This window comes from Calidris pugnax, unplaced genomic scaffold (genome assembly GCF_001431845.1).
Source record: "Calidris pugnax isolate Ruff unplaced genomic scaffold, ASM143184v1 scaffold31, whole genome shotgun sequence".
Lineage (NCBI taxonomy): Eukaryota > Metazoa > Chordata > Aves > Charadriiformes > Scolopacidae > Calidris > Calidris pugnax.
This window is the reverse complement of record NW_015090786.1, coordinates 208949-230190: the sequence shown is the minus strand read 5'-3', so window position 1 is coordinate 230190 and position 21242 is coordinate 208949. Positions and strand designations below refer to the sequence as shown.

At 36.6% G+C, this 21242-nt stretch overlaps 1 protein-coding gene across 1 annotated transcript in view; it reads left to right on the top strand.

The window, feature by feature from the left end:
• The window catches only part of MAN1A1 (mannosidase, alpha, class 1A, member 1), a 134769-nt gene that overhangs the window by 79178 nt on the left and 34349 nt on the right, over nucleotides 1–21242 (top strand). The window lies entirely within an intron of this gene.

Below are 21242 nucleotides of genomic sequence, written 5' to 3'. Positions count from 1 at the left end.
GTTACTATGTCACTCATCACTTTTCCTGAAGTGCTTTTAGTGCTGTTATACATACAGTAAGGATAAGTGCTACTCTAAAAGGGTAACGTTTCCTGCCACTTTGTACTCGGATTCTTACCTGTTCTCAAACATGATACCAGCATATTGAGAAACAAGAGTGATACCTGCTACGAGTGACTGGCTGTTCCGCCCCCTCTCCGGAGGAGTGGTTGTGCTTTGGAGACAGCGGCGTGGTTGCTGTAGGAGATGCTCTCCTGAAGTCACTCTGGCCTCCAGTATGTGACTCCAGACAGATGTGAGCAATTCCTTGGTCTGCCTCAGGCCTGCTAGCGGTGACACTGTGCTGGTAAATAAAATGTTTTCTTTACACTGCCTGGGGAAGAATATTGAGAGTTACACCTGTGTGGTATATTTGTATATTCATAAGGTCATGTCAGCTTTCATTCTCCTGCGGATAAACAGCAGCACCACCTGTCACAAGAAAGAGAATCAAGCAGAATTTCACATGTGCATGTGTTGGTGTCATATTGTGTATTTTTGCATGATTCCTTCCTTGACAGTCAGCATCTTCCACTGTTCTCTGCTCGATCTGTATTTATGGGTACACCTTTTCCCCGAAGTGGGACGTACACTTGCATGCTTGCTTGGTTGGCTGTGGTTGCTTCAGGCTTCCCAGTAAACTGCTCAGAGCCAGTCCTACAGAGACCCCTGGTGTGTCAGCTCAGACAGGTTTATCTTCCACCTTCCTTTCAAACAGAAGTGAGACGGGAAGCAAAAAGCATGTCCGTGTGCAGGAAAGGGGGGAATTTGTGCCTCCTGAACTTTCTCATCATTGAAGGGGCTGATTAACTCCTGCCCGGTGATGATCCTTGGACTTTGGTTACTTAACGATTTCTTCTCAACAGACTGTAATGAGTTCTGCACAAGTTCAGTAGCACAAGGGCTTGAGGTCTGTTGGTTGCTTGTTTTTAAGCTGTTAAACTTCGGAGTACAGAAGCCCAGCATACATTTGCAATTGCAACACAACAGTACCTTATTCTACATACCACATGTAAACATATTTAAGGTATTTAGGCTAAAAACTTGTCTTATATGTAGCCCTTGACTAAATCCCTGCTTATCTACTAAATGTATCAGTGGTTTATGCAAATAGTTCAAATTCTGTGGTCAGTCTGTATGGTTTTGTTCCTGGCTTCTCACAACTGCTGTAGTGCTGTGCTGCAGATGTCAGCCACAGATGGTAGCAGGCGGTGATGGAAAAGGGATTCATTTCTTATCTGACACCAAAGTGGAAGAGGATCTCTGCTGAGATAACTTCCTTTGCTACAGTAGAAAAAAGTTGTGTTAAGAGCTGGGTTCTTGGTTATTCGTTCTGAATCCTTGCACATCTGTCTGAATTTGACCTTCAGTAGGTGACTCTTTCATAATACTGTGCGTAAACAAATACGCTGTCACCCACGCTTAGGAAATGCTAAGCCACTGAAGCCTACATATATTGCAGATCTAATACACCTCATTTCTGATTAGTATTTTATTTTATTTTGATTTATGCTTCAAACTGGAGATCACTCACAATAGATTGTGGGTGTCACTGGGTTTTTTTAAATGACTATTTTTGGATTAACAAATGAGCTGGATATTTGTTTTACTATGCAAATGTTCTTCACAAAATAGTTTGTTTTCTCTGCTCGTCCTGTATAATCAAAACCAGACTTGCTCTCTCCTCAAGTGTCTCTGTGCATAAACATATACTTTCATCTGAGTGTGTCCTTACATACCAAAGGCATCCACCTGAAGTCTTGTGCTCTTTCTCTTCGCCATTGTTTTTCTTCATCCTGCATCTTTCCTCACAACTTAATAACTGTGGGACTCTTGCTGTCTTATTTGTGAAACACTAATTATCCAATATATTAAGAAGTACTGTTCTTCCACTGAAATTATTAGCCAGTTCTTGACTGTGTGTGTTTGTAACATTTTCTTTTGTTTCTGAAGTACATTTTAAGTAATTAGACTGTTAGTTTGTGCTGGGATTCCTTTTTCTTTCTTTCTAATGTTTCAGTTGCATTTCCATATTTGTGGTGTTCTTGATACTGCTGTCTATCTTCCGTTCATCTTCAGCATCTGTTTTTCACTTCTCCTTATACTGCTAAAGTTGAAGTTCCTGTTGTGCCTCGCTTACTTGAGTAACCAGTACTGAAAGTACTGAAAGCACTGGTGCAAAGAAGGGCTAGAGGGGGGAAATGTGTGTAAAGTCGTGGTGGCTTGAGAGGTTTGAATCTCCTTTTGGGAATAAGGAGCACAAGCAGGCAAAGCTTCTTTTATTTATTTATTTACTTTCTTATTTATTTTCCTTCCTCGCTCAAATCCTTTGTTTAGATACTTCATCTTCAGTACTTTTAAAAGAGCAACTATAACAGCTTCTTAAAATATCGCTAGTTCATGATCCTTTATTTTTCTTCTCAGTAAGCTGTGACAATCTGGCTTCTTCATGCTAAAATTTTCATTTCCCTTTCTCTCCAAAATCTTCAAGTAATTCTTGACTGAGAAATCAGATTGCTTGTGTATTTCTGTAGTATGCCTCTCAGATTTATAGAAATAAAAAATTCTGGAATTTTAGGTCTGAAATTATAACTCTCTGAGTGAAATAATCTTAACAAATACCGTGCTTAGGTATATTATCGTGTTCGTAAGATCAAGTAAACTTTTTAATGTATCTGTTTTTACCCCGTAACTATTAAAAAGGAAGCTATATGGGGCTTGTCTTTATGGGATGACACCTAGCTGTGAAGTGCAGAGAATAACCCAGATTGCTGTTAGTTTATTGGATCAGTCAGGAATAAACTTTGGAGTATAAGATTATGTACAATATTTTTTGGATGGAAATTGTCTCTTTATGTCACCTTTTCCCCCTTTGAAAGTAGATCTGTATCATTTTTCAGGCGCTCTTTTTTCCAATGAGACCACAGTACTACTTTCTAATAAGCAACCCACAAACATTCCTATATGAAAGAATATATTTTCCATAAAATGTTTGCTCAGTATACATTAACCAGTTGAACAGTTGTTTTAAGGTTATTTATTATCCCTTGTGTGGTATTATGTAGCAATACTGTTAGACATTAAGGTGCCTGGCTTTTTATGAAGAATCAATGTCATATAACTTTTAAGTGCATCTACAACTTTGAAAAATAGTTATTCCTTACCTTAATGAAAAAGGTTTTGATGGTTAAAATAATATTTTTATTTCTGGAAACAGAACAATCCAGAAATGGGTTTTTTGGATGTCCAATCTGTTTGCAAATGTTGTGGCTATTGGGGGTCCTGTGCTTGTTCCACTGGCTCAGTGACAAAAGTAAATAATGTGAGCATTTATGGATATAGGCACCATGGGAAGTTCTGTATAGAAGAAAAAGTTATGAGGTGTGGGTGAAGTGGGTCAGAGCAGGGAAGGGTAACAGAGGTCAAAAAGGAGGAGTTTGGAAGAAACTTGATTAATTTATATCAAAATCAAATCACAGGGGAGTTATAGGATTTACTCAATATAAACAAAATGTTTACTGTGTTGGACATGAGCCTAGGATTTTTTGTCTTTTATACTTTAGCATTGATTATACATAAATGGTGGACCTTAGTTGAATTCAATATTACATATTTTACAAAGTGAGATAGCAGAAGAATTGCTAAATTGTTTGAACAAGGTAGTTACTCATTTGTAGGTAACTGAGGATGGAAGTGACAAAGCTGCAATATTTATGCTATTGGGATATTGTCAGCATGATTTTAAATCAAGGTCCTCTTTTGATTTTATTTTTTTTTTTTTTTTTTAATTAACACGTTTTGTACAGAATATATTGAAGTTATGCCCCAGGGTTTTCCAGACCTCAAAGCATTCAAGGTTTGAACAAAAGTTTCTCGGAGCTACTAAGCCCTCAGAGCCATTGTGTGGGTTCAGAGCAAGAAGGGACACGCACAGCACAGCTTCCTTTTTCTCTCCCATTACTTGATAAAAAGAAAATAACATGGAAAAATATGTCCATAATTTTATATTTTGAATTCTTTAGGTTTTACCACCAGTTGAGATTCCTGTTCCATGACAGTCATGCTGAGCATGATGGCTCCCCCTACCACCAGTCTGGCCCAACAGAGCCTGGCAGCTTTTGTGAGGGATTTTATGCTAAAATGCCATGGTGTCTGCCAGGGTGACACAGGCACAGGCATTGTTCTCTCCTGGGGCACATGCTCTGGTGTTTTAGAGTACTGGTAGTATTTTAGGTTGCAGGCATTTAAAGGAGCTTATCTGTCAACATCTTCCTCCTAGGAGGAAATGTGGCTGATAAACCAACCACTGAGGTATGAAATATTGGTCTTCAGATAAAGGAACTTGCATGAAAATGTTATAAACATTCAAATTCCCCATTTCAGAACATGTTTAAGGTCATATGTGCCTAAGTCACTTGAGGAATAGATGGCCTTCTAAATGTCTTCCGTGTCCTTCCTCATTAGAAGAACTCTAGTATTCTTAAGAAAATATGTAGATTTTAGGGTATAACAAAACGGTTCTCTTTGTGTTATGAGACTTCTTCTAAAACATCATAATCAACGCGATTACAAGTATATTCCTTTATTGTTTGTAAAGAAATCTTAATGCATTGGGAAAGTTTGAAAATAAAAAGAAGAAAGGATCCAAACACATAAATTCAGTAAACCTTTTGGACATCTTAACTCTGCCGTTTACACTATCAGAAATGTTGAGTTATTTCAGAAAGTGTTCTGAGTGTCAACTTGTGTCTATAATGTTCTCTTCTTTTACTTGATCTAATGACTCAACAAGCACTGTCTTGCAGAGATTCAGTCAGAACAGGTAATTTAAGTTTTCTGGTTTGCACTGTTAACTCTAGTGTCTAAATTAAATAAAAAATACTGCAGAGTTAAATAAAGCTTATTCTTCATAACTGTCTCTCTTTGGATAAAATAAACCTGATTTTCAAAAGGGGTGTAAAGAGAAAAGACTTACATTGTCTGCACAGTTTGTCATTGTAGGACCATGCAGAAGTTGTGTTTAGATGGAGTCTTTAATTTTATCTTTTCTGTCTAAATTGGGCATAATTTTACAGGAAGGAACCGAAACTACCTTAGAAGAAAAAGCTAAAACTAGTCTAGTTTGCATGCTTAATAAAGATTTCATGTGTGTGTGGTTTTGGCAAATGCTCCACTGATGTCATAAATTAAAGTGGTAATAGTATCAAAAAAGATTTGGATCTTGAGTTAAACACTGAGATTTCCCCTGTACCAAAACAGGCCAATTGAAACCAGATTTTGTCCTCAAGCATTTGGTTCACAGCATGGATTTGTATTAGCCCCGGATGCAGAGATAAATCCTAGCTGAACGTTACCCATCTAAAAATTATTTGTCTGGTGTTGAACATCTGTTTTGGGATAGAATGATTTGCCTTCTAGAGATACTGATCTCTTTCCATTGACTAAAGACGACCTTAGGCTTTACGTTTCTTGAGTCAGTACTGGATGCAAAGTAAACTTGAAAAAATGGTTTGTGTTTGGGGCATTTTGATATTACTGTGTTATATTCCATCCAATTAGCAATTTCATTTTTTTAGAATTGATTTTTTAGAATTGATCACAGTAAGCGAATTGCTTGCCATGTCTTTGCCTTATTTCAGTTGAGTAGCCTGTTCTGCATTGCATGACAAGTGCTTTATATTCAACAAGAATCAAATGAACTGTTGTAAAATTGTATTTCATTTTAAAAGAACTAAAAACTTTCATTTTTGCCTTTGAGTTTCTATAAATAATTCTTTCATGGTCACACATAAATTCAAAAAAGATTGGTCTGAGAGTGTTATTAAAATTAAGATTTTCTGATTGTAGATCTCAGTACACATCACTGCAATTTTCAGGATAGATACTTTTAACTCATTGTGGTGTCTGATTTGCCACTGCAAAAAATCTTGTTATAAAGACATTAGAAAATTTCCATGAGAGAGTTCAAGGAACACATCTGTTTGGCAGGAAGGAAAAAAAAAAAAAAACCAACCCAAACAGAAAAAGATTATTTTGGTAATAGCCCGTAATGTTAAGCTGCATTATTCAAACAGCAGCTTCAGTTCAATATTGTAATGCCGAATTTGTGTGTGAGGCTGCCCTCTGGCAATAACATTGAAAGGATTTGGGACCTATTATTGCTACTGTAAAATATCTTGCTCAGTTCAAGTGCTTTCTTTATAGCCAAAGGAAAGAGATTCTAGTCACAAATTCTAAGTTTGAACGCTAACTTTTTTTCCCTCAGTTTATTAGTGCACTATAATGTGAGTATAAATACTTACAAGTTCATAATTATCATACTACTTGTCTGTGTAAAGCCCTATGTGAGTATTAGTAATGTGATTCCTCAGCATAAAATGTATGATTGCAAACATTTTATTGATCTCTGTGGTGATAACAATAGGTAGTGTTCTTTAATAAAACATAAGAGAATTTGTGCCAGACAGTCCCAGAGAGAAGCCAGCTGGTTACAGGAGGGTCTTGGTCTTCACTTCATGGGTTTTGCCCCGCTCCACAGCAGACACTGTCTTCAGGGTATCAAAACCTTCCCCAGCTATCATAAATTTTTGTCTTGATGGCTTAAAAAGAACGGAAAATGGCTTTTCTTTGTGTTTGAATTATAAAAAAGATATGAAAGTTTTCTCCGCTGGAAATGGGGGTGGGATTTGAATCAGGATAAGCAGGTTGCATTATTCTGTGTTTGGAGTAGGAATTTCACCCTGGTCACCTATGGCATGTACCAGGTACTTCAAATTTTCTACTAGTCTGGTCATAAATTAACCAGGCCCTGGTTGAAACACAGAGACATAGGGTAGATGGTGACAAGCGTGGGAAAGGTGCATCAGAAAGAGTGGTCGGGCGTTGGAACAGGCTGCCCAGGGAGGGGGTGGAGTCCCCATCCCTGGCTGTGTTTAAGGGCCGTTTAGATGCAGTGCTGAGGGACATGGTGTAGGGGAGGACTTTGTAGAGTAGGGGAGATGGTTGGACTCGATGATCCCAAGGGTCTCTTCCAACCTAGATGATTCTATGATTCTATGATTCTATGAAATTGAATTTTGTGGTTTTCAGTTTCTTTATACCAATGCTGATGGGTGGTTTTTATGCCATTTTTGTAAGCATGTTTAATTTTTAGCTGACTAGTCATAACTGCTTCTGACATCTTTCATTCTGAAATTCATGGCATATCCATTTTCATGGATATATCAGATAGTCTTTCAGTGCAGTTTTCCGTTTAATCTTTTAGAGTGACCTTAAAATAACAAATCAGCATTAAATAGGTTATCTTTTACTCTATAAATCATTCCGTTCTATCAGAATAATAAGAACATTCATGCAGACTGATTTTTAGCGTTAGTTTTGATTTGTTTTTTTTAACAGAAACTAAAGTTTATTGCTTGTTAATTGTTCAGTAAGCCTTAGCATTTGGAGAGATTTGTGGAGTTTTCTTTCTTCTCAGGATCCTTAAAATGATGGAAGGATTATTGTCTTCCTTGTTTGCATAATTGCTGAACATTAGTTGGATTTTCTCAGGTTTGTGACCAGCTTCATGCATCCGGCTGAATACAGAACACATCCTTGGTTTTAAATCTCAGCATTAAATATAGATACCTGAAGCGATGTACTTGTTATTTTGAGTTGTCTCAGTGTTAGTCAATGTAATGGCACAGTTTTTGGTTGGGAAGCAGCTAGCTTGTTTCCTATAGTGTCTCTTCAGCATCCAGACTTTACTTGAATCCTTAATTGAAGTTTCAGGTTTTTGTTACAAGCTTCTGAGATCATCCGGTACCTTTTAGTTGTACGTTTTCTGTAAATCAAGAACAATTGCAATCCATCTTTGCTCCTGTTCTAATTTATGTGTTTTCTAATCCTGCTACTCTTCCATGCTTGCTGCCCTTTGCTGATCCATTTCTATTTTGGAGGAGAACCAGTGGTGATTTTCAGCTCTGTTGGATGTTTTTTTTCCACTAAACTGTGATTCTACCCTTGCCCCCACATCTTATATAAGAAGAATCTGAATCCTGGGTGTGTTATGTTTTCCAGATCTATGGATTGCTTCACTGAGTCTTGTTTCAGATGTTTCCATTTCATAGCTTGCAAAAATTGAGAATTTGGTACTGTACTGGGTGTTGTCCCAGATATGTGTTTTGAGACTTCTGGACTGACTGTTTTTCAGTCCTTTCCTCCTTCCCTCCTGTGTTTGAGGTTGTCTAGCTCATCTGCCTCTCTGCAGTACCCAAAATGGGACACATGCTAGAGTTGCTGCCTTGAGGTAAGATGTTTTATGGAAGAGTTGATCCATAAGTTCTGCTTCTCCCAGTGTAATATCAGGCAATAAATTGTTCCTTAAGGTCTTGCGTATATTTAGTACTTGAATATTCTGGAAGGTGTGGTAATCAAGCTATCTTTAGGCATATTTTGGTATACATTCAGAGGTGGTGGGTGTGTATATATATCTATACACACATATAGATGTTTTATATTATGTATATATAGATATAACATATTTATAATATTTAGCAGTGTAAGGCAAATTGGGCTGCTTTAGGAAAGTTTGGGGGAATGGATAAATAAAAAAAAGGTTGTGCTTGACTTTGCTGCTGAAGAATATATTTTCTTTAAAAATCCCTTTTTCTTATCTCTAGTTGCTCTCAAATACAGAATTACTTGTTTTTCACTATCCCCTGGAATACTTTATAACAAAATCATAGAACTATTTAGCTTGGAAAAGACCTTTAAGATCATCAAGTTCAACTGTTAACTTAGCACTACCAAGTCCACCACTAAATCACGTCCCTAAGTGTCACATCTACACATCTTTTAAATACTTTCAGGGATGGTGACTCAGCCACTCTCTTGGGCAGCCTGTTCCAATGCTCACTAACCCTTTCAGTGAAAAAATGTTTCCTAATATCCAGTCTAAACCTTCCCTGGCACAACTTGAGGCCATTTCCCTATTGCCTGTGACTAGGGAGAAGAGACCCACCACCACCTCTCTACACCCTCCTTTCAGGTAGTTGTAGAGAGTGATGAGTTCTCCCCTCAGCCTCCTTTTCTCCAGGCTGAACAACCCCAGTTCCCTCAGCCACTACTTGTAAGACTTGTGCTCCAGACCCTTCAGCAGCTTTGTTACCCTTTTCTGAACATACTCAGTGCTTCAGTGTCTTTTCTGTAATGAGGGGCCAAAAACTGAACACAGTATTTGAATATATGAATATTTGAAAACTCCATTCTCAAAACATTTTGAGCCTTCATTTGTTATATTTGAATATTCAATCTTCCCTTTCTGACACCTCAGCTGACCATGTAAAGACTTTTATTAGATCAGAATAAAATAGGTTACTGTTCTTTGGAAGCTATGATGTCATAGTTGTCATATTTGTACACTAATCCTTTACAAACTGGGGGAAGCAAGGAACACAAAGAAATAACTTTTAAGCAGCAATGAGGCTGGAGAAATAAAACATCTTTCCGGCATAAATGGAAAATGGAAAAAGGTGCACTGATTTTACTCAGTTCTCCTTTCCTCACATGAGAACCCTAAAATAATTCTTTCAGTCTTATAAAGATGACTTTTGATACTTTTACAGACATGGACACAGGAAAATGTATGCTGCTTGAATGCTGCATTAGTTATCTTTGCAGTAGTTGTAACTGCACGCTCTTGATCAGAACTCTGATGAACTTTAGTCTCGATAAAGTTGTTTTCCTTCAGTAGTTCTTAAAACTTCTTGCAATTTCTGCTCTAAGGTGGCTAGACAAGTATGGAACACTTCTAATAGTTTTTAACGTCAAAGTCAGTTGATGAAGAAATTTAAAGAGTCTTAGCAGTGAGATCTTTCAACAATGCAACTACAAGTAAAACCTCTTTTCTAGTTGAAAATACGTTGAAATACTATCCAATTCTGAATTTTGTCATTAAGATTCTTTAAAAATTCATTTTTAAGCTTATGTAGTTTTTCTGCTAACTATATTAAGTCAAATTATAATTTATAATTTATTTGCCTTATTACAACACTTCATTAAAATGTCAGAAGATACAGCTTCTAGGCAGGGTATTACACCAAGAACTATGCATGCGGTGCTTTTCGCATATGGAAATAGCTACAGTAGTTCTGTTCTGCAGCATGAATTAACAAAGATTGATTGCAATCTGTTTTTATTAACTCAAGGAAGAAAAGCAGTGTAGTGATATTAAGAAAATTAATTATAACTTTCTAATCTGGTAATTAATGTGCAGCTGGGCATGAGTGCAGTTAGTGCAACTCAGTAATTTGGCAGTCCTGACAAATTATCATCATCTGTTTTAAGGTAGACAACTGTTCTTTAATCTTTGCTCAAATTTTTAGAATCTTTTCCATTTCAGAATGGTTTTAACAGTTTAGATATTAGATATTGCTTTTTAGTGTAATAATGTGAACTGAAGTTTGGTTTTATCTTTTAGGACTGAGATTCAGTTGTATTTTTTAGAATCCTTTTTTATTCTTTTCCGGTGTTGTACTGAAGTTTCTTATGAAGCAGTTGTATGAAACAGTGATTACCAGTAATTGACCTGCATATGTTGAATAATCTTAAAAGCTACTGAGAATTTAATGTACCCTGTAAATTGAGATGCTTCCAATTAAATAGAGTTCTCAGGATAATCACTTTCAAAACTAATCAACTAATATAACGCTGTTACTAAAACTCTTATTGCCTTAATTGTGACAAATTAATAAACCTAACCAATGCAATTACTGCAATGGTCATATTAGTTTGCATTTTTCATAACTTATCTATAAATGTTTTTCAGAAACACAAAGGGGAAATAGAAATTACCTGGGTGTATTGAATTAGCATGACAATGTGACTTGAATGGGGAGTGTTTGTGCTCTTCTTGCCGCCTTTATGAGGCGTGAAGGTTATTGTGGATCACCCCATGCACAGTGCCTCTTGTCTATTAGGAAATCAAATGCTACTGAACAAAAATTAGAACTAGGATCCTAGCAGCAGAATTGATCATAGAAAATGCTCTTAAGCAGTCTGACTGGTTTTGCTACTATCAGATTTCATCTCCTAAAATGCACTGGTGAACAAAGTATCGTAATCTTGTCAATAAGGTTTATCTTTAGTATTATTTTTAACAGTGGAAGGGGGGAAAGCACAAACCATCTGTGTAGATCAGACTCTGAAAACTGTCCAAAACTATTCAGCATCCTGTCAGTGAACACATAGTTTAAAAAAACTGCTTTATTTACCTGAGGCTTTTGCGGGGGGAGGAGGGGGGGCTTGTCCTGTTTAGGGCTTTTGTTCTTGTTGTTTAAGTGTTCATTAGGAATAAATTAGAGAAGGTCTTCTTGGAGACCAATAGCCAGGAGTTTTCAGCCCAGTGAATATGTCATTTTGTTTACTTTGTGACACAATTTCAACAGGAGAAAAGATGGACAACCTTTGCCAGAACTGTTCCTGGCCTAGTACTTGAGATGTGCTCCAGGAATTTCATGGGTATGGGTTTGAACCTCCTCAGCTGGAGGAGAACTGAACCGAGGTCCTTCACTTCCTTAGCTCCCTCGGTTATTGCTTCCTTTATAAGAAAGCATTAGCTATAGAGTTTAAATCTGTCTGATCTTACTGATAGGTGGCTGCTGGGTATGTTATGGCTTAAGGGCTTGTGAACAATTAAGATCAAAGAATCAATGTGGATGTCTTCATTAGCACATTAGTTCAGCTCAGGAGTGAGCTTCTGAAGTGTTTCTCCCAGTCTTCCCCACTTGCTGTGCTGCATTTTATGGTTAAATACCAAAGTGCCTAAAGGTAGATATTTGCTCAGCACCTCTGACATACTTGTGTGATGGTCACAAACCTGGTCTTAGATACCTAAAGTAAAGCAAAGCCTTCTATATCTTTTGTTTGATCCAGCTCAAGCTGAGCAAAGAGCAAACCAAATCAAAAATTTTAATCGGAAATAAAATGATCTGATTACTCCATAATGACAATGAAATATATAAGTGACTGGGGGGGAGGGAGTTACTGAGGCTCTAATCAAATTGGAATTTCATGAAGGACCTACTAGGAAATTCTATGGTTTTAGTGGTAGAGAGTAAGAGTCAGACAGATCTCATATTGGATTTGCTTTATCTATAACTCCTGGAGATGCAAAAAAAAACAAACCCCAACACCAAAACAAACAAACAGAAAAAACAACCACACCCAAAAGAGTTCAAACACAAAGAATGGAACTTGAAAATTGTCTGACATTTGTTGGCTGAGGTTAATTACTGTGAATATTGCATGGTGGTGTTCACCATCTTATGGTTTTTAGGATCCTGAAGTATTCCATATTGTTTGCCATATAAAGAAATTTCCATTGAATTAATTAACTTGTATTTCAAAATAAAAAATTGGCAGCAGTGCAGTTTATTGCATTATTGCATTAGTAATATTGAACAATTCATTTTGGAACAAATCAATCTAATAAAGAATATAGAAAATTTGGCTTTTTTCCTGTTTAGACACATGGTTGTGAACAATTCATATTTTCATTATTTTTGTCTGCTTCAAACCATTTTGTCAGTATCTTAAGCTTTTGTATTGTTTTATTTTCAAATTTGCCGTTTCCTTTGCACTCACCCGTGTAACACAATTTTCATGAGCATTCACAGTAATAAAGCTCAGTTTGCACATGGCAAAATAAGAATAGTTACATGAAATGCAGCTATTTGGAGAAAGAGCTATTTTGAAGTGTCTTATATATTCTTTGAAGTCATTCTGTGGTAGATTAAACACTCCGGTACTGTAAATCAGTTTGATCGTGCTATAACTTTCAGTTAGATCAGCTATCCTTTCATTATGTTCTTTCATACTAGATCTTACATCTGACAAAGAGCACACATTACAGAATTAATATGTAGATACATAGGACAAAATATAACCCTAAGTGATATCCAGTGGTATAATTCATTTGGCTGTGCGGAAAAAATGGATGGCTGTAGAAATGACATGGGTAGCGAAGTCCAAGAGATCCTCCAAAATCAAATTAGTCATATAGCTCAAGGATTTCTGTAGTTATGTGTGGTTTTTCCTCATAGTATGAAAGGTATGGAACGTTAACCACAGCACTTCAATCTTTGTGTCCAGTTTTGATAGCTAGTTTGGGTTTTAATATCTTTTTTTCCTTCTTTTTATTAAAGAAAAACTTTTAACTTTTTTCTTTTTAATCTGATTGCTGGTTGGTGGCATGTACATATAACTTTGAAAGCTGATCTTCTGTCATATCATTTGGTTTCTGCTATGATGGCCAGCATGATACTTGTATTAAGAAAGAAACTGTAAAAGAAGATGCTGAATTCTCCCATCATGGGAAATAAGGATTGCCAAAGACTCTGTATCTGCTGAGATTGTTCATTATTTTCTCTATGCTGTTTTGCAATGATTTGTTGCTAAAAATCCTGTATTCCTACTAACTGTATGGCATTATCGTATCAATGTTATGGCTGGGTGGATGCACCTAGCCAACACCCAAAATATGTGGGGTTCTCCCATGTTCTCACTGTAATCTCACATTTAAAATTTAACAACTTTGCGTTTATTGCTTGTTGCTGAGCAGACCTTGCTTGCTGTAGTCCACCATACCCTAACTGAGTGGACCTGGCCTAGAGAATACAGTATAACTGAAGGTAATTTTTAAAGACTTATCAGAATAGTCAATTTGCTCTATATTAAACAATCTGCTGCCCACCAACAAGCAATAATAAAATCCCAGCAGTAAATGCCATAGACACATGGATGTTGCTGTAGGAATTCAGATAGCAGAAGGCAGAGACGAAATGAGACTTGTACAATGGTGGGGTAGTTTGAGAGCTATTCAGAAGGAATTAAAAAGAGGCTAGTGAGCCTGTGAAGCAGTTTGTTCCAGAAATTTGCCTTCATCAGTTTAAACTTCACGTTAAAATTACATTTTTATTGTTACAACACTGACACATCTTTACGAGGGAGTTAATAGGAGGGAACAATCTTTCAGCAAGTTAAATGAAAGGCTACTATTTCCAGCTGACATCTGTAAAACTGCTGCTACATTCCTTGCAGTAGTGCTTAGAGAAATAAATGAGCAAGTATTCATTATAATTGAGCTTTAATGGTATCCATATGCTATATATCTTGTAATGGTGCTCATGTTGTATGGTTTCTGTGTAGTATAAAAAAAAAATTGAGTGTGAGTCTGTCAAAGGCCCATTAACGTAAATGTCTTGATTCAATACTTCGCATTGGTGAGGCTCCTGTGTTTTAAATATATCCCAGCAAATCGTGGTTGGTGCAGCAAATCTGAGAGTCTTTCCGGTTGACCTTTCAGGTTGTCCATTTCATGTCATACAGCATACTTTCTAGATAATGAAATCTATTGGAGCAAAGAAGGAGTGTTTAATTTTGGTTTTAATTCTTTTGAAATTAGTATTTTCTAATGGGCATTAGAATGTGCAGTCTTCCAGCAATGCTGTTTCACATTATGTCGTGGTATTCTGCTGAGGCCATAAATAAACTGTTTTCTCTATCTTCTACCCAGAATTCATTTTGTAAATTAATTGAGTTTTGCTTAACTGTGCTTTAGTCAGCATTGTTTTAACAGCTAATAGCTTTTGGACCTGTCTTTTAAGGCTTAAATCTGTCACTTAGGTATTCAGCTTGTTGTATGGTTAAGGTTTACTAGCACCAAAGTTTTTAATGAGCAGTACAAGTTTACAAGCCTGCTTTTGAGTAATTAAATTTTGGACAGTGATTCTAACTTGCTTCTTTTTCTCCACTTAATGAAGTCAAAACTGTCCAATTTTTGCATGATAGGCTGGTTCTCATGAATCAACACGAGATGCTTTGATAAGGCATAACTTAGGACTCTTTATGGGCTTTATTTGCTTCACTCCTCCTCCTTTAATGCACAGGGATGGGATGCTGTAAATTTTTTATTACTATTTTTAAACAAGTTTAATTCATCAAGAATGTATGGTTTAGGTTTCTATTGCTTTATCAGATGTTTTGGGAGGTTTCACAGATATCACAGATAATAAGGCAGAAGTCATGTCATCAGTCCATGTGTTCCAGTAGTGAACTCCTAAGCTGCGCCTAAGTTATCCCAGGCAGATGTTGGTCTAGCCATTTCTTCAAGACTTGCAATGTGGAGATTCCATGCTTTTCCAAGAAAGCTGATTATGGTGCTACTAGATCTTCATTACTGGGAGTATTTTGGGGTGGGTGTTATTTTCTCTAATGTCTATCCTGAAACTTAAGTACTTCACTGTTTTGGTGGAAGATTTATCCCCTTTTACGTGTTAAAGAAGGCTATTGCCATGTCTACTGCGTTACCCATTAACAAGATCACTCTTTCCCTCCTCAGCCCTGGGGCAATGCTTTCGGTGTTCCTCATAATTCTTGTTACTCTTCTTTAAGCTTTCTAAAATTTGTCACTCTTTCTTGAAATGTGATTGGTGTCCTGCATTGGATGCAGGTCAAGGAAGGCCTTTCCATGAGTGATTAACATACCCCCTTCAGCACCTCCATTCCTCAGTTCACATTTAAGTCACGTCATACATCCTGCCTCATGCCTTGTTTGCGTTTCCACTTAACAACCTACTCATTTTTAAAACCTCTTTCCCCATACCTGCTTCTCCAAGCTTTTTGGGATGTGCAAATTCTAATCCTAGGTAGTAGCTTCATGAATTCTCCAGACCTCTTTTCCATACACATTTTTTGAGTCAACGAAATGCTCAAAATCAAAGCAACTCTGGTATATGCTCAGCACCACTTATGTTTATTTCCTCTCACTTAAGCACAACAGAAAGAGAAAATAAATATTGGACAAAACTACAGCATCACCATCACTTTTATATATTTTTTGTGTTATTTTATACCATATCAGTACTTGATCCTCTGATATGGGAGACTATATGTTTCAGTATCTCTTGAGCCTCTTTGAAGTAAACAAGCAGTTTATTTTTTCCTCTTTTCCTTTTATGATCCTTCGTAATTGTATAGCTTTTTGTGTGTGAGCCAGATTGATTTGTCGTTAATCAGTCATGTGTCGACTAAGCATATCTTAGGTACTTTAGAGGATTAGAAAAACACCTATTGCTGTCCATGGAGACAGCAGCTGTAGCAGCGGCTGTTTTTCACGCTCACCTGTTAGGGAGGAGAAGGGAGCCTGGCCTTTTGCATTCCATCCCAGCATTCACCCACACATCAAAGACAATTTGGACTCTGGTTGCTGGCCCTTGAAGACAGCCTTTGGAAATCTGCATACCTGAAAGGGATGGGAGTGCAAAAGGGAAGCCATCCCCACTTTTGTGTTTACTCTGGTCATTTTGACTTGTGCCAGGGTGTTGCCCTTGTACTCCCAAATTTGTAATGTAATAAGAGTCAAGAAAAAATCATTTTGATAGAGCAGACAGACTTTATTCTAAATCAAAGACCTAAACATAGTTCATTTCAATGGCTTTTGAGTTTGAAGTCTCTCTGGTACCCAAAAGACAATGTGCACTTTACCAAAAATACTTATTTTGACTGACATCATCTTTTAAATGTGTCAAAAAAAACTAACCTATATGCTGTATCTTTCAGAATATACTCCCTTTCATGATAAGCTCTTCATTTTAGTTGAAGAACAAGTATGGCCCCTCTTACATGATGATCCTTGCAAGATACTCCATTCTATATTATTCCAGTCTATAGCTGGAAATACAAAAAAAAAAAACCAAAAAAAAAAGCTTAAAATACAGATTCTTGCTCTAAAGCCATTAAAAGCAGTAAGAGATTACAAACAACATTTAAAACCTTTGACCAAATGTTTTGCTGGAATTGAAACCTGATTTTCCTAAGTGCTTCATAAAACTATAGCTTCATTGTTTTCACTGATAATTTAAAAAGAAAAGCAGCAAGGTACTTTCCCTTGTGTACATTGTTTAATATGCAGAAGCTTTTTCAACGTGGTTAATGAAACAGTGTGTGCTGATGCAGGAACAAAAAGTACACATACTGTCTCCAGCAGGATTCCAGAAGTGTGGGGGGTTTATGAGCCTTTGATTGTTCTATCATTTTAAACGGTAATCCTTTCATGCTGATTCCACTTCATCCTTCATTATCTTATTTTCATTGTATTGATTAAAATCCCATTACTGTTAAGAAAAGCTTATTTGACTACTTGATGCCAGCACCTTTATGATCTGATAATCTGGTTTATAAAATCTTCCAAAGGATCTCTTCAGTGTGGTCATGAGTCTTAGCCCATGGACTGTGATTATTTTTTTAAGATGTACTTTTAGAAGTACTTCTCATTTTTCTGCCCTGCCGAGGTAGCATAGGTCTTTCAGCCTTTTTCAACGCTATCAAATTATTTGGTAATTGAATGGAAAACTCCTTTCCTTCTTCAGGATATTCACTACTTTAAAGTATCATTGTATTGTAATTTAAAACACAGATTACTGAAAAAAGATTACGAAACAAAATCACTTTTTCTTTAAAAATACAAGTCTTGCCTAAGCTGACATTACTGAGTTTTCAAGGTAATGTTTGTCTTTTTTTTTTTTTCTTCTTCTCTTTATGGTGTAATCACATTTTCCTGGATCATAATTTTTAGTGTATATCTGAGAATTAAACCGCATTGTGCTGTGCCTTGCTATCTGAGATAGTCAGTATCATTGGTTTCTTGTAAGTAGCTCACCTGTGAGCAGCAGCTGTGTAAAAGTATCTGTTGCTTAAAGTAATTGTAGGTAGATTAAAGGTAAAGTTCTGGATTTGGTGGAATACAGTTGTATAACTGATAAGAGAGACTGTACCACAGGAAAAGTGTAATGGGGATATTTTCCTCAGGTGAAAATCAGATGTGTATTAGATTATATGGTTTGGGGTTTTTTTCTGTCTGCCTGCTAGGCAGTAGGAAATATTCCTATTTAATCATATCTTAGTTAATGAATTTGATCATATTTTAGCCATTGGTTGATTTTCCTTGATCATGCAAACAATGAGGGACTTCATTCATTTATAAGTATGTGATCCAACGAAATCACATGTAATGTTTATTAAAGCATTATGTTTGGAGCACAAGTGTAACATTCAGAATCAGAAACTGATAAATAATATGGATATCTTCCACATGCCTAGTGATACCCCTGAAACTGATGCTATTTGAGAAAAATAGGAATAGTTCTTTATCATTAAATTGACTTGATTGTACTGAATAATATGTATCTCCTATACGTGTATAAAGTGAGGAAAAAGGACTCTAAATTACATGCGAGTACTTCTTTTCTTTAACGTAATTGACTTTAACCTTCATTTTCAAATTGTTATGGCCTTTGAAGGATACAGCTGTGCATAAGCAAATGTGTCATGTGCTGGGAAAAGAAAACAGAACAGTCTGTTTTGACATTGTAGTACTGATTTCCAGAAAAAGAACCTGTTCCCAAATCGAAATGGTGTTAATGGAAAGGATTTATATAGTGATACTGGTGTTCCAGTCAGTCTGCAGGGTTTGCCTGTATTCATGCTACCTATTGTCTCTGCAATAATTTTAATGACAGTTACAGGATTTTTATGCTTGATTGGTATCTGTTGGAGCCACCAGAACTTTTTCTCTTGGCTGTGAGTAAGGATCAAGCCCAAAGCAACTGGCACTGAGAAAAACAAATGCTTATCTGATCCCAGAACAAATGGATTTATATGACACAGCAGCGCGTGGGTAAAGAATGAGAAGATTGAAGCAGACTGGAAAAAAGGAACATTTATACCTTTCTTAAAGCATTTGTCAAAACAGATTATGTCTTTAGCAACACTAGTTTGAAAAAGACTACTTCAGGGTTTTTTTTATCTGGAAAAGCTGTCCCTTTCAGTGAACCAGAATGCCATTTCAGTAGTGTTCCCTACAGCTGTCACAGCATCTGTGAAAGCAGATACTGAAGAGAGAGGTTTCCCTCGACAGCAGTGGTGTCTCTGTATTGTACGTGTTTAGATTGATACACGTATCTCTAAATGCATATGCAAGTGTAATTTATGGCATTTATAAGTTAATGTTATATCAGATGAGTATCACAGCTGCAAGTTTTGTGACAAGCTGTCCAGTAGATGAAGTCGCTGTTGATCCAACAGCTGTATTAAAAGGAGAAATAATTGACTGTCAGTCAGAAAGCCTTTGGCGTAGGCTCCTTGCAATGAATGGTAGCTACAAAACTGCTTAAAACGGACCTTTGCAACTTGTCAGCCAATTATTTTTAATAACGGAGTCATGCAGTTAGTGTAATGATTTTGATTCTCACTTCAAACATCTAATGGTACCACACGCGATATCAAGCACAATAAATGTGACTAAATGCTTTGAAAGACTTTTTAACTTAAATGACTGTGATTCCACTTAAAATATTTTCTTGACATGAGAAACTAATAAAAGCTAAATGAGTTCAGAAAAGTAAAAGATTAAAAACCATTTTTGAAGTTACCATCTGGTGGTAAGGAATTAATAGGATCTGGATAAACAAGAGTGATACAGATATATTTAAAATGACCGTGATTGAGATTAGGATGATCTGGAGTATTATAAAATTAGGGTTGGGAAGTGGGAATTAGCAGCAGGGAAGTTTCCTGTCACTTGCCACACATTGCTTTGATGCTTTGAATCTTTACCTTCTCTGAAAAGTCCTCATCAGACTGAAAAGACTGATTACTCAGATTTTGTCTTGTCCAGAAGATCAATAGCATCTTTCCTTGAAAAAGTGACTCCTGCTCTTCTGATAGAGAAGCCACTGTTTTCACGGTATTTTGGTACACAAATTTTCTTGATTGGGTTGTGAGTGTCCTTAATGTGAACTGGAAGTGACGGCTATTGCAGGATCTCCATCATAGAAACACATCTTGCTGCTTTCCACTTGAGGCTGTGTGGGACCATACAGAAAGAGCAGTAGCAAAAAAACCCCAAACAAACACACAAACAACAAAAAAACCAACCCAAACACATCAAAACTATAAAGAAATGGGGGAGTTCTGGGTTCTAGCACCAGTTCTCCACACTGTTTCTGTGTTGCCTAGTCCCTTCCTAATGCAAACTGCTCAACGCTCATCCTCATAACAAATTATCTTGCAGACAAAGGAAATTAGTAATGTTTATTTGCACTTGGACAGTGCAATTGATAATAACTACAAGAATAATTTAGCAAAGCTCAAATATCTGTTAGTAGTAAAGGAATTCTGGTGTGGGATAAAAACTCACTGAAACCAGAAGTTAATTAACTAATGATGGTGGAGTTGGGTTTTATAGCAAATCCTCAGCAGAAAAAAAATAAAGATAATCTAAAAGTTACATTTCAGAAAAGTGATATAAAACTGAGAGAAGAGTCTTATAGAGAGATGTAGTGAGCAAAGTAGATCAAGTGCTGATTGCCATGGATATGAGGGATTAAGGCAGCAAGCGCTCTTACCTAATGTGACATGTAAATTTCTGAAATAAGCTTTAGACTTAAACAAACAAGGTTAGTTTGTCTTCTAGTCTTAAAAGGCATGGCAGAGAGGGAGAAAACATATATAAATGGTGTTTCTCATGGACTCTTCCAAAACTCTTAATTTTCTTCCCACTGAATCTGTTAAGAAGGTGTTTTCCATTGGCTTCTCAGAACCAGGAGTTTTTGGAGTTTTCCTTGCTTTGTTGTTTAGGGTGGGTTTTTTTGAGGACTTTTTGTTTGTTTTTTTGGTAGGGTTTGGTTTGGGGAGTTTTTTTAGGCTGTCACTAATATTGATTTATACCCGTTGCTACAGTAGGGAATTTTATTCTAATACCTTCTTCTTATTACACTAATTTATTATTGCATGGGTGGCAGAACTGTAGACTTCCATTCAAGACTTTTCATTTCCTGTTATTTTCACTTTTCTTCGGGGACCTGATTAAAAGCAGTCTATGCTGGTACTTATTATCTCTAGCCTTGCTCTGTTGTGTTGTATTCCCTCTTGCTTTTTTAGCCCTTGGAATTGATTAATTAAACCTTTAGTGCATAAAGTAATAGGAAACACGGATTGTTTAGTTTATTCATTAGTGTGTTGTGGGAGACATGTAGGCCTGTGCTGTGCTCAGATGACTTTTATCAGAAATGATTACGGTAACAAGTACTGGTTTAGTACAGTTTTAGATGGTGACACTGAAAATTACCTTTAAATACTTGACATGTCTCATAGTGACATTT